Raw genomic sequence first — 20,257 nt, 5'->3', positions numbered from 1 at the left:
GTGTTTTCATTTTCTTCAGAAAGTTGTATGCTGACCAGCATGGAAATGATGTGACCCCAGTGCTTAGAACACACCTTTTGGCAAAAACAAGACATGTTCAGAAAGGATTGGTGGAAAGTAGGCATAGAGGTGGCCTAGGTCTGAAAGATAGGGATGAAAGTTACATATGAGCTTGGTAGCAGTAGGGGTCTGGGACCAAATTGTAATGATAAAAGTCCACACAAACTTCCAAATTCAGTTGAGAAATTGAGACAGCAGGAAGACTTTCGAAGCAAGAAAGGAATTTGGACTTGCCAGTTAGTTCAGTAATTCCCTGAGTAGTTACCAGGGATACCACTGTTGTCCAAGTGTGGGTGGTATTCAGGTTGGAGCTTACAGACCTTTCAAGACACTTTCAAAGAAGGGGAGAAAAACAGGGCTGGCAAATGGTTTAGGAACAGAGCGAGCAAGGACTTCTGTGACCTGAGCTCTGTCATCCATAAGTGAGCAATCAAAGCGACTTTCAACCTTAACGCAGGGGTTGTCCTTAATCATTGACAACTTGGCTAAAACTTTTCAACTTCTGATTATTTCATCTCCCGTGATGAAGCTATCTGTTCCTTGTTATCAGTTTATCAGGCTGTAAGCCTTTTGAGCACCCACAAGGGGCAACAGAGAGCATTAAGTATTCCCAAGGGCTTCCTTTGTGGTTCAGCTGGTAAAGAACCTGCCTGCAATGTGGGAGACATGGGTTCGATCCTCGGGTTGGGAAGATCCCCTGGAGAAAGAAACTGCAAGCCACTCCAGTACTCTTGCCTGGAGAATTCCATGGACAGAGGAGTGGGACAGGCTGCAGTCCATGAAATCGCAGACTCGGACATGACTGTGTGCTACCTTTCACTTTTTTTCAGTTTAGGCTCAGCAAACCCAGTCTTTGGGGGTCTTTTAAGAAACTGCACTCCATGCCAATATGAAGCCTTCATTCAGTAACTAGAGTTAAGGGGAGGTCAATTGCTTGGAAGAGGAAGTAAAGAGACTGTGCACAGGGAGACCTACCTTCTTTTATGGCCTAACCCTCACTCTTGCCTGGCTCTTTCCTGGACTCCTAGGAATCATGCTATTGACTGGGGACAAAGTGATCCACGTTCATAACAGATCCCATCACACTACTGTCTATCTGCTTCCTGGCCTTTGACTTTTCATTTAAATGATGTTGGATCTAATTTCTTTATGGCTGACTCACAACATAAAACATTTATTTATGATTCTGTACCCCCCATGAAAAATAAACAAGAAAAACACATCATTCATTCATTCATTAGACATTTGTGCAGAATCTACTATTGAAGAATTCTTTCAGACAAGATGACAATGTGGGGTAATTGTTATTGAACTGGTGGGAAGCCAAGCAGCATTAACAACAAACAAGTGAAAGAAAAACTTTTCACTGGCAAACTAGGTGGCAAAATCATTACACACAAGCCTGAGTATTTATATTCTCCCATTTCAGTATAAAAACAAATGCCTTGATCACAAATTTATGGGATTTAAACTACAAACAAGAGCATGTCACTTAACTGACACTGCATTAATCCTCTTTCATAGGCCAGAATGTGTGTAAGTGAGACAGCTTCTCATCAGACATGATCAGCTCCCTGGCATGTCCATTGCTCAGCTGGAGAAGAAAATGTCTTTGAAGAACAACCTGTGCATCTAAGTTTTGGATAAACATAGAACAGAAAACATCACTGTGCTTTTAACAGAAATTGTTGGGGAAAGCAAAATGTACTGCACACATTTCTGGAGAAATTACCAGAGTAACTATTAGAGGAGTGTTATTAAAATGTGTCCTGCAGGGTCCTGGAGCACAGCCATTCCCAATTAGATGTTGGCTTTATCAGAAACCTGCCTCTTCCCTTCACAGAGAAAATAATTGGCACCTTAGGAGAATCTGTGACAACATCAGCAATTTCATTTGCTTGGTAGTGGTATTTTTTCCCTTCTCCTTTTCTTCCTCTCCCCCACCTCAAGTTATAATTCACATGCCACATACCATTTTTAAATGTACAGTTCATTGCTTTTTAGTGTATTCACAAAGTTGTGCAACCTTGACCTCTAATTAACTTTCTGTCTGGATGGATTTGTCTATCCTGGATGTTTCAAATGAATGGAATTATCCATATGGGGCCTTTTGTGTCTGCCTTCTTTGATTTAACGTCATTTTTTTCAAGGTTCATCTATGCTATGGTATGGATCAGTACTGCATTCCTTTTATGGCTGATTGATATTCCATTTTACTGATATACCACACTTTATCAATGTATCAATGGACACAGATTATTTCCACATTTTGGCTATTATATATAATGCTGCTATGAACATTCACAGACAAGTCTTGTGAGATTGCATATTTTATTTCTCTTGGATGTATACTTAGAAGTGGAATTGCTAGGTCATGTAGTAAATATGTTTAACTTTTTGGTTAAAACTTTGGCTAACTTTTTGGTTTTCCAAATCAGCTGCAACAATTTGCTTCACACCAGCAATGTATGAGGTTTCAAATTTTCTCTTTACCAATCTTTACCAATACTTGTTATCATCCTTCTTTTTGTTTATTGCCATCTTAGTGGATGTGAAGTGGTATTTCACTGTGGTTTTGATTTGCATTTCCCTAATGAGTAATTTGGAAAACTCAGCAGTGGCCACAGGACTGGAAAAGGTCAGTTTTCATTCCAATCCCAAAGAAAGGCAATGCCAAACAATGCTCAAACTACCGCACAATTGCACTCATCTCACATGCTAGTAAAGTAATGCTCAAAATTCTCCAAGCCAGGCTTCAGCAATATGTGAACCGTGAACTTCCAGATGTTCAAGCTGGTTTTAGAAAAGGCAGAGGAACCAGAGATCAAATTGCCAACATCTGTTGGATCGTTGAAAAAGCAAGAGAGTTCCAGAAAAACATCTATTTCTGCTTTATTGACTATGCCAAAGCCTTTGTGTGGATCACAATAAACTGTGAAAAATTCTGAAAGAGATGGGAATACCAGACCACCTGATCTGCCTCTTGAGAAATCTGTATGCAGGTCAGGAAGCAACAGTTAGAACTGGACATGGAACAACAGACTGGTTCCAAATAGGAAAAGGAGTACGTCAAGGCTATACATTGTCCCCCTGCTTATTTAACTTATATGCAGAGTACATCCTGAGAAATGCTGGGCTGGCAGAAGCACAAGCTGGAATCAAGATTTCCAGGAGAAAGATCAATAACCTCAGATATGCAGATGACACCACCCTTATGGCAGAAAGTGAAGAGGAACTCAAAAGCCTCTTGATGAAAGTGAAAGTGGAGAGTGAAAAAGTTGGCTTAAAGCTCAACATTCAGAAGACGAAGACCATGGCATCTGGTCCCAACACTTCATGTCAAGTAGATGGGGAAACAGGGTCAGACTTTATTTTTTGGGGCTCCAAAATCACTGCAGATGGTGATTGCAGCCATGAAATTAAAAGACGCTTACTCCTTGGAAGAAAAGTTATGACCAACCTAGATAGCATATTCAAAAGCAGAGACATTACTTTGCCAACAAAGGTCCGTCTAGTCAAGGCTATGGTTTTTCTAGTGGTCATGTATGGATGTGAGAGTTGGACTGTGAAGAAAGCTGAGCACCAAAGAATTGATGCTTTTGAACTGTGGTGTTGGAGAAGACTATTGAGAGTCCCTTGGACTGCAAGGAGAACCAACCAGTCCATTCTGAAGATTGGCCCTGGGATTTCTTTGGAAGGAATGATGCTAAAGCTGAAACTCCAGTACTTTGGCCACTTCATGCGAAGAGTTGACTCATTGGAAAAGACTCTGATGCTGGGAGGGATTGGGGGCAGGAGGAGAAGGGGACGACAGACGACGAGATGGCTGGATGGCATCACTGACTCGATGGATGTGAGTCCGAGTGAACTCCGGGAGTTGGTGATAGACAGGGAGGCCTGGAATGCTGCGATTCATGGGGTCGCAAAGAGTCGGACATGACTGAGTGACTGAACTGAACTAAACTGAATGAGTAATGACATTATTAGACATGAAGGAAGCTTAAATACATATTACCAAGTGAAAGAAGTCAATCTTAAGAGGTTACATAATGTATATTCCAACTATTTGACATTTTGGAAAAGGTGACAGTAAAAAAATCAGTAGTTGCCAGGGACTGGGGCAGGGGTGAGAGGAAGATAGATGAACAAGCAGAGTACAGTGGATTTTTAGGGCAGTGAAAATACTCTGTGGGCTTCCCAGGTGGCTCAGTGGGTAAAGAATCCACCTGCAGGGCAGGAGACCCAGGTTCGATCCCTGGATCGGGAAGATCCCCTGGGGGAGGGCAAGACAACCCCACTCCAGTATTCTTGCTTGGAGAACCCCATGGACAGAGGAGCCTGGTGGACTATAGTCCATAGGGTTGCAAAGAGTTGGACATGACTGAAGTGACTGAGCACCCAAGCACAAATACTCTGTATCATTCTATAAAGGTGGATACATATTATTATCCATTTGTCTAAACTCATAAAATGTACACTGTCAAGAGTGAATGGCAATGTAAACTATGGATTTGGATGATTATATTTCAGTGTCGGTTCATCATTTGTAACAAATGTACCACTCTGGTGGGGGAAGTAAATAATGGGAGAGGATATGCATACATGGAGATAGGAGGTATATGGGAAATCTACGTACCTACTGCTTAGTATTGCTGTGAACAGAAAATGGCTCTAAAATATAAAGTCTATTTAAAAAAACAGAAAGCAGGGCTTCCCTGGTAGCTCAGTGGTAAAGAATCTGCCTGCCAATGTAGGAGACCCAGGTTCAGTCCTTGATCCAGGAAGACTCCACATGTCTCAGAGCAACTATTGAGCTTGTGCTCTAGAGCCCGAGAGCCACAACTACTGAGCCCACATGCTGCAATTAGTGAAATTTGAGCACCTAGATCCTGTGCTTCACAACAAGAGAAGCCATTGCAATGAGAAGCCCATGCACTGCAACTAGAGAACGGCCGCCGCTTGCCAGAACTAGAGAAAACCCCATGCAGGGACAAAGACCCAGCACAGCCGAAAAAAAGACTTATTAAAAAAATCAAGATAATGCAAGAGGTATTTAGGGAATAGTGCTAGAAAACGTATATGCCTCACATTCAATTATAATAATTGTATTTTTAATGTATTAACTTTTGTATTCTTGACTCAGCTCCTAAATTATAAAGACCTTGAAACTATAAAAACCTTGATAAACCATGGTTTCTTTTTTATGTTACATTTAAGCTCTAGCACAATGCATATAATAAACTTTCAATATATACTTTTACCAAGAAAAAGAAAAGAGAATGGATAATGTCTCAAATGGACGAATCAAGAAACAATAATATGCATATAATATTATTTGGAAATATCATGGTAAATACAGTCAAGATTTGTTTAAATATTTTGAAAGTGGTTGTCTTTTGAAAATGAAAACAGCACTTCAAATCACATATTTTAAAAAACCCAACAAATGAAGCCTTGTTTTGAATGAAATTTATAAACTCTTAAATATATTCACTACTATAGTACCCTTGGTTCTTCTGACTCCTCTTGTTTTCAAAAAATATTTTTGAGTCTTTTGCTTAGAGTATATTTTACCTGGTTTCTATTTCTTCTCTGTTTTCAAAATGCAAGCAACTTTTCAAATATATGTTGTCAAACTTTTTAACATTAATTTTTACTGGAGTATAGTTTATTAATAGTGTTGTATTAGTTTCTGCTGTACAGCAAAGTACATCACTTATACATATATGCACTTTTTTTAGAGTCCATTCCTATATAGGCCATTTTGAAATGAGTTTACTCTGTAAAAACTCTTAATAATTTTATTTTGTTTTTTCCATTATGTCTTATTTAATTTAAATTTATTTTTAATTAGACAATAATTGCTTTACAATATTGTGCTGGTTTCTGCCATATATCAATATGAATTAGCCACAGGTACACATATGTCCCCTCCCTCTTGAACCTCCCTCCCACTCCCACCGTATCCCATCCAATTTAGGTTGTCACAGAGCACTGGATTTGAGCTCCCTGCATCACACAGCAAATTCATGGATCTCAAAACTGCTCCTGAAGAGGTTTAAGGGAGAAATCTTAGATTGTACCCAGGTATATCTGGTTAGCTTCTGTCTAGGAGTTCCTTACTCCCTTTATCTCTTCCTGAAAGCAATTTTTTTTAAGTAAATGGCCAAAGTCATATCCCTAAAGTTTCCATGTCTTACGGTCTTTTATATTCAAAACATTCTAAATCATTTAAAAGATTACAAAGAGTCCAAGTGTCCATCAGTAAGGGCTTGGTTAAATTATGGTGCATCTACCCAATGTTAAATTTCAAATTCAGCTACTTCCTTTCACCATCTTTCTAAAATAACAACAGGAAGACAATTAGTGAGATATAAGTAGTGTACTCAATTTTTCATCATTTTTCAAATTGATTAGAGTAAAAATGTTTGACCTAAATACAAAAAGGACAGTGGATAAATTAAGGAGTAATGGCAACTAATTAACCAAAAAATATATATATATATATATATATATTTTGTTGTTTTCAGTTGCCTAATTCTGTTTGTGATTAGACCAATAATTAAATTTACTTTTATTCCCTGAGAAGACACCAAATGATCATGGAACATATGAATAACAGAGATGCAAGTGTGAGAATAAACTGGCTGGTGACTAATCCATGAAGTAAAAAATTTACATGCTGAAAATTAATAATCAATTTTCTATGAAATGCATCCTCAGTTCCTCGACAAGTTAAAGTTACCATATGACCTAGCAATTCTCCTCCTAGAGAAACGAAAGCATACGTCCTCATAGAAACCTATGTGTTAATGTTCATAGCAGCATTATTCATAATAGCCAAAAAAGTAGGAACTATACAATGTTCACAACAGATGAACAGATGAATAAGAAGTGGTATATCCCTACACTGGAGATATTACTCAGCCATAAAAAAGAATGAAGTACTAATACATGCTACAATCTAGATGAACCTCAAAAACATTATGTGCAATGAAAGAAAACAGAAAGAAAACAATGTTTCCATTGACATAACATACCCAGAATAGGCAAATCAGTAGAGACAAAGCAGATTGGTATTTGCTTGGGGTTGGGGGATAGGGTCTTGCCTGGAGAATCCCAGGGACAGGGGAGCCTGGTGGGCTGCCGTCTATGGGATCGCACAGAGTCGGACACGACTGAAGCGACTTAGCAGCAGGGGGATAGGGAAATGGGAAACTATTGCTTAATCAGTACAGGTTTTCCTTTTGGGATGATGAAAATTTTCTAAAATTAGATGGTGGTGATGGTTGCACAAGCCTATGAATATAGTAAAAATCACTGGATTGTACGTATTAAATGAGTGAATTATATGTATTAGGAAGTTATATGAATAAAACTGTCAACAAAAAAGAAAGGAGCAATTAGGACAGATAAGAGGAGGGTAGCAGGTCTCCCTGGCAGATTCAGGTAAACACAGCTGGATGTGAAATCCCTCGGGTTTCTGTTCTCAGACCCTTGGGTTTTGGAAGGAGCCACAGCTGTGGTTTGCCAAAGCACCTGAAAGGCTCCAATCAGTCACAGGCCTAGAGAAACATCAGTAGCTGAGAGAAGCAGGATTCTTGATCTGCATGGCAGTCAGCTGGATCTCCAGCCACCCATGCCTGTGGGTGAATGAAATCACCTATATGGCAGGGAACACCAACCACTTGGTGCTGGGAAATGGAAGTCAGAGGCCCAAGCAAGCATGGCACCACTTGGAAGAAGAGCACAGCAGAAGGTGGGTGGGAAGCCAGCTCTCCCCTGGGATGCCCATGGAATACATGAGGAGACTGTCAACAGCCAGTTCTGATAGAGATCAATATATGCTAACTACAAAATCATTCCAAAAAAAGGAAAAAAGATACATGTACATTTTATCCTATCTTAAAACCTGTACACTTGCTCACCAATCTATTGATTTAAGGCCAATGTTTTTTTTCCCCCGAACATGAATATGTTGATGGGTTTTTCTCCTTATCCTTCTTGTTTAAATAGCACATTTAAACAGCATCTGATTTCCAGTGTCTGTTTATTCAAAACAAATAAAGGACTTAGAGATATGGGTAGTGAAATCTGAGAGCAGAATATTTCTAGATTTTCATATGTTTTCCCATTTTTGCTGATATCTCAACCACAACTAAACTGACAATGATATTTTAGCTATTTAAGTCTTTTAACAGTTTCTATAATCATTAAACTTAGCTTTTATAAAATGTTTTTACAGCTGTACCTATTCAATTTATGTAATATTTAGTTATAATTACAATAACTAGTGTTATTAGGGGTTAGGGGACTTTGGTCTGAATGTGTCCCTCCAAAATTCATATATGGACATTCTTACCCCTCAGGTGATGATATTAGGAGGTGACTATGTCATGAGGTTGGAACCCTCTTGAATGAAATTAGTGCTCTTATACAAGGAGCTCCCAATCCAGTATTCTGGCCTAGAGAATTCCATAGACTGTATAGTCCATGGGGTCAGGTTGCAAAGAGTTGAACACAACTGAGCGAATTTCACTCACAAGGAGCTCGAGAGCTCACTCACCCCTTTCACCATATGAGGATACAGTGAGAAGCTAGCAGTCTGCAACCTAGAAAAGGGCCTTCAATAGAATGAGACTGTTCTGGCTCATTCACATTGGACTTCCAACTTCCAGAAGTGTGAGGAAAAATTCATTGTCTATAAGCCACCCAGTCTGTGATATTTTGTTATAGCAGCCTGAATGGTCCAAAAGAGGGACAGACTGGACTGACTTGTGGAAGGTATACCGCCCCAGTGGACAAGGTGGGAGTGCTCAAGGCTGACCGGTGGGAAGCCTTCCACAGGCAGGTGACTCCTGTAGGCAGACAACTCAGGCATTAGTGAGCACATCCACAGAGACCGGAAAGTATCTGTGAGTTCAGCTAGTCAGATTAGTGGAGGTTGTCTAAGAGGCCTTTTGTTGTACCCAGTTCATCTCTTGGCCACAGTCAATCTTAATAGAGCCCTGCTCCTGAGTGATTGGACCCCACTCTGAAGGTTGTTCTGAACCTTGATTTTATCTGTCACTCTAGGTCTGAGGTGTGACATGCTGGCTTTCAGATGCTCCCAATGACCGCCATCTCCTGGCATTCACACCTTGTGTAATTGTCTCCCTTCAAGTGTGGTCTGAAACTTGCTTTTAACCAGTAGAATGTGGCAGGGGCTATGGGTGTCACTTCCATGATTATGTTACGTAAAATAGTAACCTCTGTCTTGCTAAGCAGACTCTCTGTTGCTGTCTCAGCACTTTGGTGAAGCAGGCAGCCATATTAGGGAAGCCTAGGTGACAAGAAAATGAGGTGAGTGTCTGGCCAGGAGACAGCCAGGAACTGAGTCCCTCAGTCCAACAGAGACCACAAGGAAATAAACCCTGACAGCAAACTGTAAGATTTTAGGAATGGATCCTTTCCTGGTTGAGTCTCGGAAGAGGCCCCAGCACCAGTCAACACTTTGCACCTTGTGAGAGACCTTGAGGCGAAGGACTCAGTTAAACCAAGCCTGGATTCCTGGAACTGTGAGATAATAAATATATGTATCGTTTTAATTTAAGCTGCCTTTTTTTTTTTTTTTTTTTTTTTTTTTTTTGGTGAGGGGGGCTACTCTATACGGCATACAGGATCTTAGTTCACCGACCATGGATTGAACCCCTGCCCCCTGCTAGACTGCCAGGGAAGTCCTTTAAGCTGCTTTTGAAAAATGTAGAATTAGGGCTTCCCTGGTGGTCCAGTGGTGAAGATCTGTCTAGCAATGCAAAGGACACTGCTTCTATCCCTAGTCTGGGAAGATCTCACATGCTATGAGGCAACTAAGCTCATGTGCCACAAGTACTGAAGCCTGTGTGCCTAGAGCCTGTGCTCCGCAACGAGAAGTCACCGCAATGAGAAGTCACTGCGATGAGAAGCCCATGAGCTACAAGTAGAGAAAGCCTGCTTGCAGCAATGAAGACCCAGTGCAGCCAAAGATAAAACAAAGAAAGAATACAGGATTAAATACCAATACTGCCTTGTTGAGAATATTTGATCTTACATTTTCCTCAAGGAGATTAATATTGTTATAGATACCAGTAAACAAACACGACATGGCAAATATCTCTTTCAAAATAGTTTTTAGAAACTGAAGCATTTATTGGTGAAATGATATGCTGTCTCAGATTTGCTTTAAAATTGTCCTGTAGGAGTTGGGGGAGGAAGAATGGAGGGAATATATTTGACACAAGTTGGGCTATGTGCTAGTAATTATTGAAGCTGAGTGATGTATCTGTGGGGGTTCATTATATTATTGCTTACTTTTCTGTATGTTTGAAATTTTCCATAATAAAACCAAAACAATTTCTATAATGTCACACTGTTCAGCAAAGGTAACAACAGTTAAACAACTAGTATTTCAGAAGCTATTATAATCTATGTATAAACACTGTACAAAGTAATGGGCATATTGTGATTCAAAGTAGGTGATATGGATACTTTTATACTTGATTTGAGATATTGTTTTTCAAATACTATATATACATGCAAGTTATGACATTGTTAATTATTCAGTTTTGGAGAGGGAGGGGTTCCAAGACTATAGCTTTCTAAATGTATTTTGGTTATTTAAGCTCTATGTAAATCATTGCCATATTAATTGGCAATGACTTTGTATAGAAAATTTAATTAGAAAATTTTAAGCAGAAAAAGTTACAAATATATTGACTGTAACATAGGTTGACTCTCTCCCTATATGTGTGTATTTCTCTTTTCATATACATGTATATAGTAGCATAAATAAAACTGAAATCATATGTAAAAATGAAAAAGTTCCTATGTAAAATTCTATGAAACTTGGGGAAAGCCTAGAGTGAAAAAAAAGTAGTTTAGTTGTTCTCTTGGAACCAGAACATTTAATAGAATGGGAACAAATGAGGCCTTCTATTTAGCAATAAACATCTCTTTTTTATTTTTTATTTTTTTTAATTAAATTTATTTATTTTAATTAGAGGCTAATTACTTTACAATATTGTATTGATTTTGCCATACATCAACATGAATCCACCATGGGTGTACACGTGTTCCCCATCCTGAACCCCCCTCCCACCTCCCTCCCCATACCATCCCTCTGGGTCATCCCAGTGCACCAGCTCCAAGCTTCCTGTATCCTGCATCGAACCTGGACTGGCGATTTGTTTCTTATATGATAACATCTCTTTTTTTTAATTGCCTTTTAAAAATATTTCATTCAGTCACTTAGTCATTCAACAAATATTATTGAATATCTGTACTGTGATAATCAAGGGGCTCATGTTTTGATAGGAAAGAAAGAGGAAATTTAAAGTCCAGCCTTCAGTGAGAAAGTGACACTTTGAGGAAGGCCTCAAGGAAAGGACTTTTAAAAATTATTTTATTTATTTATGGTTATGCTGGGTCTTGTTGCTATGGGCAAGCTTTCTCTACTTGCGGCGAGCAGAGGCTACTCTTTGTTGCGGTGTGTGGCTTCTCACTGTGGTGACCTCTTCTATTGCAGAGCACAGGCTCTAGGCACACAGGCTTCAGTAATTACGGCACTTGGCTCAGTAGTTGTGGCCCACAGGCTATAGATTGCGGGCTCAGTAGTTGTGGTGCATGGGCCCAGCCGCTCCACGGCACATGGAATCCTCCCACACCAGGGCTCAAACCCGTGTTCCCTGTATTGGCAGGCTGACTCCTGTGGACTGTACCACCACGGAAGTCCAGAAAGGACTTCTTGACAGTGGCTTGATTTATCTTTCAGGGAGGGACTGATTGGTCAGAAAATAATATTAATGGAAATGAAAGCATGTACACAGTCATTTACAAAGCTTCTTATGTACATGATCACATAGGATCCTCATACAATAGAAAGAAGCATTGTCTACCTAAACAAGAGCTTACTTGCATGAACATGATTATAAAGCCACCAGGTAAATACTACTAACAATTTGTGCCTGTTACAAGGGAGCCAATGACTATTGTCTCAGAACATGCAGGACCCATCTGATGGGAAATTCTCAGCCCGTTGGTAATGGCATATTCAAACTAAAGGATTTCACAACCTGTTGGTCTACTAATGTAGCTATATCATGAAAATAAAATATGGGTTTATTATTTAATTTTCCAGATAATTATTCATTTCTGATTACATTTTCTGTCTCCTCTAAAAGTGGGCACAACTTTTCCCATTCACTCACTAACTGAGCAAATATTTATTGAGTGCCAAGCTCTGTATTGGGTTTCCGAGGTGGCTCAGAATTAAAGAATATGCCTGCAGTGCAGGAGATTTTGATCCCTGGGTCAGGAAGATCCCTTCAAGAAGGAAGTGGCAACTCACTCCAGCATTATTGCATGGAAAATCCCATGGACAGAGATCATGGTGGGCTATAGTCCAAAAGAGTTGGACATGACTTAGTGACTAAACAACAACAAACAAAGCTCTGTATTAGGTACTATTGGCTATCCATTTTAAGTCAAACATGGATCTTCACATGAAAGGAAGATCTTTCCCCAATACAGGAAAAGTGCTGGATAAGACTTTATTCAGTGCATCACCTTAATTTAGGAGGCTGAAAGAAGTGGAAGTAGTTCAGAGAAAGGGAAAAAACCCTATGAATCCCAGTTAATGTGGACTTTTTTGCATGTGGAGATTTAATACACCTTAGAGTTTACAAAGTGATATCATATGTGTATTGCTTCCTTTAATCTTCCCATAACAACCCCATGATGGAGGTATTTCCATAAAGATTCAGCAATGTAGAACTTTGTCCGGTGTCACACAGTGAGTCAGGACTCAGATCCTCCTCGTCTTCTCTGTGATAGACACAAAGAAGTCCACCTCGAGGAAGGAAATGCTGCCTAGCTGTGGGGAGCTCAGTCAGCAAACAGCCTCCAGCTGTCAGCTCCTTCCACAGCTACAGAGAGTTACCTCACAGCCAGATCGCACCTTTTCTGAGACAGCCTGCATCTGTTGACTCAGAGAGGTTGGATTGTAAAGGTGTAGCTATTTTGGCTTGATAACACAGCACTTAGGTCATCATTGGTTGCTCCAGAGTCCCACAGAAGTAGAGAAAAAACAATCCTAAAATTCATTTGGAAACACGAAAGACCCCCAATAGCCAAAGCAATCTTGAGAAAGAAGAGCAAGCCTGGAGGCATCATGTGTTCTGATTTCATACTATATAACAAAGCTATAGTAATCAAAATAGTATGGTATTGGCATAAAAATGATACATAGATCAATGGAACAGGATAGAGAACCCAGAAATAAACTCATACATATACAGCCAAGTCATCTTTGACCAGGGTGTCAAGAGCACACAGTGGGCAACAAATGGTGCTGTGAATACAGGGTAAGTCTAAACATAACCCAGATGCACTGGGCCTGACAATGGAGGAAAAGGACTATACTCCAAAGAAGCTGCAAGAGGTAGCTGGTGTGTGTCAGCAGGAGAAGGGAGAATATGCATAAGATCAGATTTTGAGGTTGGTTGATCGATGTGGGGATGGATAAACTCAGAGAGATGTAATTGAGTTTATTGAGTACTTTCCTGAAATACAGGTATAACACCTTGTTACGGACCCCAGGAAGTGGTGTAAATTTTCTATTAGGATGGCTCCTAGAAGGAAAGTGTGATAGCCTATGCTGTATGGATTTGAAATGTCAATTACTGTGGTGGCAAATAGTTGAGGATGGGATTAGAAGGCTCAAGGAAGTGGGCGTGCTGGAATGGACATCCCCAACGTCCAACCACAAGAACCAGCAGAAAAGTTTGTCTTCCGTAGGAAGAGCCAGAGAGCACACTATTTAACAAAGCTGTCAGGAATGCTCAGGTGAGACGGACGCCAACGTCACTCAAGAGTTCAGTGGTGGTCTCCTTTGCCATCCAGGTCTGAGAAAAAACTGTCATAAACTTAGGTTACTGATAGCATTATAGATGAAAAAACTCATGACAACAGAAGCCAGGTTGTGGTGCTTAATCACCAGACACCAGGAGTTTGCAGTTATTGTAATATAACCAAGTTCACACTGGCAGCCAAGGGGTCCGACCCACAGAGTTATGGAGATGGTGAACAGAGCGTAGCATCCCTAGGGGAAAATTTACAGGCACTATTACTACTCCATTTGTGATAACAGAAACAGTCTGGGAGACCAAGGCCCGTTGTGTAAAAAAAAAAATCATGATCCCCTGTCCAGTTTCCAGACCCGATTCAGTTTTCAACTCACTGATAGAAGACCTGGCTGAATCCCTCAGAGAAAGGACCCTGCAATATCACAGAAAGTATGCACTATAGTGATTTCCCTTCTGCAAAGGGACCTCTGATCATTTATTTGGGTAACTGTGTACTGGAGAAAGAGTACACTTTGATATTTTGAGGGCTATAGGACATAGGGTCTGAGTTGACATAGATAACTGGATACTCAAAATATCATCATAGCCTCCAGTGAAAGTGGGAACATATGAGGCCCAGGTAATATGTGGAGTCCTGGCCAAGATCCAGTTCATGGAAGGTCCGTGGGTGCAAGAACTTCGTGATCATCGCTCCAGTCTCCAAGGGTACAATTAGGTAGTTGGCACAACTACCACTTTGTGTCCTTGGCCAGTGAGATAAGAGCTGTCACAGTGGGGAAGGCAAGTGGAAACCTCTGGTACTGAACCACCAGCACCACACCGCCCTGCTTGGCTGTGACAGTAAATGGTCACATTGCAGAAGGGGCTTGTAGAGATTAATACCACCCTTAAGGTTCTAAAGGATTTCAGGGTGGTGATTCTCATCATATTTCTATTTAATTTGCCAGTCTTGTGCCTGCAGACATTAGCTGGGATAGGACTGTAGACCATCACAAGTTCAACCAAGTAGTAGCTCCAATCACATCAGCTGTGCTAGATGTGATACCCTTAAATACGTCCTTATGGCCACTGGTTTGGCAAATACTTTATTTTTTGTCCCAATCAGAAAGGAGAATCAAAAAGAATTAGCATTCAAATGGAAGAGGAAATAGTATACACATTTACAGTTGTTGGGGTTTTTTGGGGGTGGTTCTGGCAGATATTTGTTTCTTTGCGAGGCCTTTCTCTAGTTGCGGTGAGTGGGGGCTGCTCTTCATTGCAGTGCGTGGGCTTCTCATCGTGGTGGCTTCTCTTGTCGTGGAGCACAGGCTCCAAGCACGTGGGCTTTAGTAGTTGCAGCTTGTGGGCCCTAGTACATGGGCCCAGTAGTTGTGGCGCACGGGCTTAGTTGTTCCACAGCATGTGGAATCTTCCTGGACCAGGGATCGAGCCTGTGTCCCCCGCACTGGCAGGTAGATGCCTATCCACTGCACTACCAGGGAAGTCCCACACCTACAGCTTTGTCCCAGGGCTATATTAGCTCTGCTATCCTCGGTCATAATTTAGTCTGAAGAGATCAGAACCTTCTGGGAATCCTGCAGAACATCTCACTAGCCTACTACATTGACAATATTTTGTTGATCAGACTAGAAGAGCGAGAGGGAGCTATTGTTCCACTTCTTGGTAAGATGCATGTACTCCTGAGGATGGCAGATAAACCCTACAAAGATTCAGAGGTTTACCAGATCCATAAAATATTTAGAGGTCCAGTGGCCAGGGATTTTCTGGGGCATCCCCTTCAAAGCAAAAGACAACTTCTTATATTTGTACCTCTTGCCACAAGAGAAGGAATCATGACCTCTGATGGGTCTTCTTGGGTTGTAGAGGCAGTGTATCTCACATCCAGAGATTCTACTCCATCCCAAGTGACAAGGCAACACACATCAGCTATGACGGGGGCCCAGAGCAGTGAAGGGCTTTGCAGCAGGTCCAGGTTGCCATACATGCTGCCCAGCCATGCGATCTTGGCAGATCACATGGAATTAGAGGTATCAGCAGTGGGAAGACACAGTATGGAATCCATGGCAAACCCCCATGGGAGAATCACAATGAAGGCCCATGGGGTTCTGGAACAAGGCCATGCCATCTGCAGAAGAGAGTCACATGCCTTTAGAAAAACAGCTCCTGGTATGCTGCTGGGCCCTGGAGAAGATGAAACACCTGACCACGGGACACGAAGTAACCATGCAACTAGAATTATCTGTCATAAACTGGGTCTTATCGGGTCCATTAAATCATAAGGTCAGGCAGGCCCAGCAACAATTCATTACAAGATGAAAGGGAGGTATCCAAGGGTGATCATGAACAGTACTAAAGGGCATAAGCAAGTTGCCAGCTCAGGTAGCTCCGATGCCCATGGCACGCACCACTGCTGTACAGAGCACCTCCCTCAGTTCATGCCAACAGCTCTTTGGGGACCCCCATCAGATGAACTGGAGGAGGAGGAAAAAGCCTGGTTTACAGATGGGTTGGGTCAGTATGTGGGCAGAAGTGAAAAATGGATGGTAGCTATATTAGCCTCCTTCAGGGGATGGGGGACTTGAAAGAGAGTGTCACATGAAAGTCCTCCCAATGGGCAGTGATTTGGGTGATATACTTAATCACCCACTTCGGGTGGAAAGAGAAGTAGCTCTAGGTTAAAATATTTATACACTGATGGTCAGTGGTGAAGGTTCTGAATAGCTGGTTAGGGGTTTGGAAGGAAAAAGCCTGGTAGATGAGGAACAAGGAGATCTGAGACAGAAGCATGTGAATTGGCTCTACGCATGAAGATCTTTGCATCACATATTAACATCCACCAGAGAGCATACTGCTTAGAGGAGGCACTGAACAACCAAGTAAACAAAACAACCTGGGCAGCCGACATCAGCCAGTCTTTGTCACTGGCCACCCCAGTGATGGCAAGATGGGCACATGAACACAGTGCCCACTGTGGCAGACTCAGAAGCTACACATGGCTCCAACAGCATGGACTCCTGCTTACGAAGGCTGATCTTGCTAATGCTACTGCAGAATGTTCAACGTGTCACATATAGAGACCAACACAAAGCCCCCAAGATGGCACTATTCCTTGAGACCAACTGGCCACCTGGTAGCAAGCTCACAACATTATGTCCCTTCCATCCTGAAAGGGCCAATGGGTCATTCTCATAGAAATAGACACAGATTTCAAGTATGGGCTTCACTCTCCTGCCTGCAGGTCCTCAGCTAGCAACTTCTTTCTCAGGACTTATTATGGGATGCCATATAACATCGTGTCACACCATCTCTGATGTCTCTATCCATAGATGATAGATAGGTAGACAGATAGATAGGTGATAAAGAAATGTAGAAGATATAGGTATAGATATCAAAATAAAATCTCTTAATGGTTCTACTTCTCTGTTTGAATCCTGCCTAATGCAGGAACTTGCACTTACCCTCCCTGTAACTCTACAGGACTTGAGGACCTGGTTTCCAAAGGAGGCATCCCTTCTCTGGGGACACAACTAGAATCCCACTGAGTTTGTTTCCTTTCCTTTCCTTTTGGTTGCACTGTGCAGCTTGTGGGATCTTAGTTCCCTGACCAGGGATCAAACCAGGGCCCTGGCAGTGAGAGCACCATGTCCTAACCACTGGACCACCAGGGAATTCCCAAGAATCCTATTGAATTCTAAGCTACAGCTGCTGCCTAAGCCTTTTAGGGCCCTTGTGTCCAGTGTCCAGCAGGCCAGAAGAGAGGTCAGTGACACAGCAGGGGTAATGGACTCTGATTGTCAGGAGCAGGGCTGCTGTTAAACGAAAGAGCCCTGAAGAAGCTCGTGTGGAACTGTTTGGCCACTTGGGCCTCTGTGAGTTCTCTTTTGCCCAGTGATGACAGGAGGTGGACAGATACAGCAGCCCCAGCCTGAGAAGGGCATGATGACCAGGGGCTCCCTCCCTTCGAAGATGGTCTGGGTCAGGCCCGCCAGTAAGGCACTGAGGCCACCAGAGGGCGGTAGCACCGGGAGAGCATGACCTAGAACAGAGAGTGAAGGAAGGAGATCCTGTGGTTATGCAAGCTGTCGTGTCTGACTCTTCGCAACCCCGCTGACTGTAGCCCGCCAGCCTCCTCTGTCCATGGGATTCTCCAGGCAAGAATAGTGGAGCGGGTTGCCATTTCCTTCTCCAGGGGATCTTCCCGACCAGTGATCGAACCCACATCTCCTGCATTGGCAGGTGGGTTCTTTACCAGTGAGCCCCCTGGGAAGCCTAAGAAGCTGAAGGAAGGAGATGCTGAGTGATAACTGCAGCCCCAAGAGCAGCTGCAGAGGTGGGGGTTGTCGTCAGTCCCACGAACATAACTCTTCTAAGTTTCCCCTCTGGAACAGAGGCCTGAAGGAGGCCAGAAAGACTTTGGAGGACAGGGTGGTGGATGCAAAGATGCACCTCCCAAATCTCCTTAAGGACAGACTCTACCCGACAGGGGGGAGTGAGGGCTGCAGACATCTCTAGCCGTCAGCTCTTTGAGGAACAGCTTTATCCTCAGAGAGCCATTCCGCCTTCCAGAGACCGCCGGCATTTGGCGAGGCACAAAGGCCCAGCCATTTCCACCCAATGGGGGTCACTTTGATGGATAAAACTCCAGAGCTCCCGCCCGGTTGTCAAGACTTTGCTGTTCACATGGAAATTCCCTCTCTGCTCAATGTTGACTCAATCAGTGACCCAACAAGGCAAACTCCACATCTCCTGCTTTTCTAGAACACTGCCCTGCCTTGGCACAAACATATGAGCTGAAGCCCTTCAATCTCAGCTCTATTTATAAACATACCCTAATATATACCCAAAGGAAAAGATTTCAGATAACTCATGTTTTATGGGAGAAAAGTCCTTATGCTACATGTAAAGGTATTTTTTGTACTCATTAAAACCACATAAAATGTATTATGCATTTTAAAAGGTTGACTACCTTATAACCAGAAATGCCCTCCAGGCTCATTGCTGACATAACCCACATTCATGAATGTCAAGAGCAGCTCTCCAGATTTTCTTCTACTTTATTATATGAAGGGGACATGTTGTTTTATAAAATCTTGAATAAATTTGTAAATCTAAAGGAAACATTTTATCTGTTATTGAAGATATTTTAATAAAGAGATATTGAAATGGTTTTTCTGAGAACTGTTTAGCAATGAATGAACACAATATGATTCCTTCATTGGAACTTTCAGAAATTTACCAGAGCATCAAGGAAAGAATAAGAGTGAAGTATATAAATTATCAAGCATACTTAACACTGTCCAAGCGGTAAGGGGGGGTTTAGAGCATTTTTTTTTCTTAAAAAGTAGCCATCTTTCAATGAAAACACTTTAGGAAGCAAAGATACAAAGGAAAAAAATGGGTAAAATGTGATTAGTAATTTTTAATTATAAAGAAAAAACTCAAACCCCAAAGCTATGATGAGCATAGAAAGACTCCTTGTTGTTTATTAATTTGGTTCTATTAGTGCTGGAGCTTGTTTTAGAGAGCTGTCAATTGGTCTTCATATTTCAACTGCTTTTGTTTATGTTACTGTATGTTGTGTCCTTCATGTAGACCTAATAACCCACCATCAGAAGATGTATACTTTATGGTCTTTTCAATAATCAGATGCATCTTCACTACTCAGCCTTGCCGTATAAGAGATGGTTGACTCAAGTTGAGTCCGGATTGTGGCAATAAACCAGTTTATCCTTGAAAAAGTTAAATAACCTCTATGGTGATTGAACCTTTGGCTTATTAATTTTTGTACAAAAAAGTGACCTGATATAATGGAACAAACATCACATGTGGAGTTGGCCAAGCTGGGTTTGAATTCCAGATCCACTACTTATTGTGTGATATTGAAAAAGTCATTTAATATCTTTGAGCCTTGGTTTCCTCATCTGATGATCAAGGATTTTTGTGCAGATTACAGAAGACAAGGTACATGGAAATATTTGACACAAAATAGACTAGGCTCCAACCAACAGTCCAAGTGCAGGCTACAGTACTACTGACATAAAAAAGAATTTCTCAGGTTATATCTTCTATCATGGTCTGGAATATACCTATTGTGGAGTTAGCAGGCATGGGCTGAAAGGCCAAAGAAATTCTTCAAGAGTACCCCAGAACACACCCTCAGAGTACCAGGTATAAACTGAGTCTCCTGGGAAATGCAACTTGAGCCCACTGAAATGTTGCAATCATCAAAAGTTGGGTGTGATCAATGGTGAGGAAGAGAATGAGAATGAGAGGGAGAGAGAGGAAGCGAGGGAGAAGGAGGCGGTGTGAACAGTAGC

General features: G+C 41.6%; 1 non-coding gene across 1 annotated transcript; it reads right to left on the bottom strand.

The window, feature by feature from the left end:
- Positions 1-17,536: 17,536 nt before the first annotated feature.
- Positions 17,537-17,608, bottom strand: TRNAE-CUC (transfer RNA glutamic acid (anticodon CUC)). Its single transcript has one exon. It is a non-coding gene; the product is annotated as a tRNA-Glu (tRNA).
- Between the last annotated feature and the right edge of the window lie 2,649 nt (positions 17,609-20,257).

The sequence above is a fragment of the Bubalus kerabau genome, chromosome X, assembly GCF_029407905.1.
Source record: "Bubalus kerabau isolate K-KA32 ecotype Philippines breed swamp buffalo chromosome X, PCC_UOA_SB_1v2, whole genome shotgun sequence".
Classification (NCBI taxonomy): domain Eukaryota; kingdom Metazoa; phylum Chordata; class Mammalia; order Artiodactyla; family Bovidae; genus Bubalus; species Bubalus kerabau.
Note: the sequence above shows the minus strand (reverse complement) of the source record. Positions and strands in the feature narration are given on the sequence as shown.